Source organism: Alligator sinensis, unplaced genomic scaffold, assembly GCF_000455745.1.
Source record: "Alligator sinensis unplaced genomic scaffold, ASM45574v1 scaffold647_2, whole genome shotgun sequence".
NCBI lineage: Eukaryota > Metazoa > Chordata > Crocodylia > Alligatoridae > Alligator > Alligator sinensis.
Window position 1 is genome coordinate 3,998,124 of NW_005841832.1, and position 3,007 is coordinate 4,001,130.

Sequence of the window (3,007 nt, forward strand, 5' to 3'; positions counted from 1 at the left end):
TGTGTTGTGCAAGCATAGCTGCGGGTAAGTGCTGGGCTTGGAACCTCTTGCAGGCAATGATTGCAACTGCCCTGATGACTCTAGGGGACATCCAGACAGGGCTGCATTTGAATCCTGCCAAGCCAGAATGCCTGGGTTCTATCCCAGCCTGGGGAGGGGAAAGGAAGAGAGGGAGCTGGGAGCCAGGATGCCTGGGTCTTCTTGCCAAATGTGCTGGAGGCGGGAGGCTGGAGCACGCAGGCCCACTGCACTGGAGGCACTTGGTGCCAGGGCAGGGGATGGTTTATGTTTGTTCCTCTCTGTACCTGACCCACCAAAGAGGACTGCCCTATGCCCACCACCCCCCCTTGCCTCCTGTCCTCCCACGAGGGGTTGGAGAGCCCCAGCCTCCCCGGGGAGGGTGGATGGGCCCAGGGCATGGACGGAGGCCATATTAGGAGCTACTAGCTCATGGCACACTCTGGGATCCAGGCCATGGCTCCTGTCCTGATTCCCAGAGCCTTGGCTGAGATGTAAGCATGTTGTTCATTGCTGCTGTGGGGCCCAACAGGCAGACTACGTGTGGGGGAATGCCCTCCCTGAGCCCCATTCACTAAGGAAAGTGAATGCTTCATGCAAATGGCGGCAGGGCTTTCTTAGAGAGTGTATGCAGCTGCTGTGCAGAGACACAATCATGACTGCAGATCCCCTGTGCCCAGTCTGAGGGCATGTGTGCCCAGAATTTTCAACTTGTGTAAGGGCTGTGAAATCAGAATGAGGCTGGGGGGGTTGGATTGATATAAATCAATTTGATTGAAGTGACTGATTGAAGTCTCTATTTAAGTCAGCAAGCCAAAAGTCTGATTAAAATAATTAATTATCAACTTTCTCCACTGTATATTTTGATGTTTTTGTTTTTTAAAGAAAGGTGTATTTTCATTGATTGATATAACAATTAAAACATGTTGATTTACAACTAAAGGCAGGTTCTACAGTAGATTTGGTAATATGTTTTCTAGATAATGAATTAGATTATATATATGTATGTATGTTTCTATATATATATCCTTGCTACATTAGCAGCGTTATGTGTGACCAGGCAACGGGCATAACACTTGAAGTTTTGCTCACAGTTTGTTATATCTTTTACTGCTACTTCTTTATCCATAAATATTCTGCAGTATGGGCATTTCCTGATGTATCTATTGTTTCTGAGATAATCCTGTATTCTGCTGTTGTCACACAGGCACATATTTATACCTTAGCCTATGCTGTATTAAAATCAAATTTAATTTTAAGCTGGTTTATTTTTTTAAAAGAAAACTTAATTGTAATTGAAATATACAAATCAACAAAATCTAATTTATTTTTAAATTATTTATTTGTTTCCACTGTGGAATGAGCACAAGTTTGGAGGGAGCAGGGAGGGTGAAGACTTGTGCATGTGTCTGCGTGGGGAGATCCCCTGAGCAGGGGTTGGGGGGGGGGAGGGGATCTACATTGTTGCCTGCTGAGTTAAACTGTTAAGATGTGCATACTACAGACTTTGTGTCCAGAGTTTCAGGACCTTGGATTTGGTGTTTAACTGGCTATAAGAATGTAATTGGCAAGTGAATCTGTTCTGAAATTAAACTTTAAAAAAAAGAGTTATGCATGCATATATGTGTGTGTGTCAAGTCCAGATTGCCCGACTACAAGCCTGCACTGTCAGCCTGAGTTACTATGTGGCTCCCAGGATGGGTGTTTGTGAGGTGGGAGGGAAGGCAGGAAATCAGCGCTTCCGGCGTGTGATGCACAAGCACATCCTCTGCTGACTCACTTCTGCACTCCATCTGTGTGTGCACACAGGCACTCACAAGCCTGAGGGATCTCAGGGCTGGGCTAAAAGGGGCTGTGTGCTGGGAGTGGGGGCATCCTCACAGGGCACTGTGACCATCTGCCCAGGCAATGAAATCCTACTGCAGGAAGACTGAGTCATTTGATTAGGAGACATGTTCATCCCTAGGGGCAGGCCCAGATGCTCCCTTTCCTTGCTGGCACCTCTGTCCCCAGCTTCTTGAAAGCCAAAGCAGACCTTGGGCTTGTTTCCTCTCTGCAGTGGTCAAGAGCATCCGAGAAGAGACAGTCTGCTACCCCTGCAACAACGCCCGCCCCCGCATCAACATCTCGGAGGACAATCAGAAGGAGTCTGAAATGCAGTGGGTCTCTAAGGTGAACACTGTGAATGCAGGGCCCAAGAATTGCAGCTGTCTCTGGGATGGGGCACATTGAGGGGTGTTTACAAAGGAACCCCTCATTTAACACTGAAATGCAGCCACCTCTGTCATGAAGCATGGGGGAAGCAGCATCTAACAATGATTGAATCTCAGTGCGTGTATGGTGCAATCTTGTCCAGCACTTGGCAGGCTCAGATCCATCCATCCTGTCTTAATGTCATAGCCTCTCACACCTCAGCCAAGTGAGGGGGGTTTCTCCTTTAGCTCAAGGGACTAATGCTTTGGACCCAGAGGCCATTACCTCTATCCCTCCTGTCCCCTGAGGAGCTGCATGTGAGGTGGGAAGGAAGGGGGAGTTGGGGTCTCCACTAACCTCTGCTGGGGGTGTCTGTACCCCCAGAACAAGACCATCGCCAGGATCTCAGATGGAAAACCACTGGAAAATCACAGCATGGAGGTGCTGAACGTGGATAATAAAGGTATCACCTTGATGAAGTGTCTGAATCTCACGCTTCATGTGCTTTCTGACAAGGTGAGGAACATGTGCTGGGTTATACTATGGGGCCGGGAACCAGGGAGCCTGGGTTCTGTCCCAGCTGTGTGAAGGAACAGGGTGGGTTAGAACACAGGTTGAGTGCCAGGACTCCTGGGGTCCAGCCCAACTGTGGGAGGGGCAAGGAGTCTGGTGGGTTAGAACAGTGGGGACCTGTCCTGCTTATGTTCTTTTTCTCTTCCAGGAGGAGAAAAAGATTCATTACAAAGGTGAGCTGCACTGAGCACCCCCTTCCCTGGGTGACTCCAGTTGCTTAGCC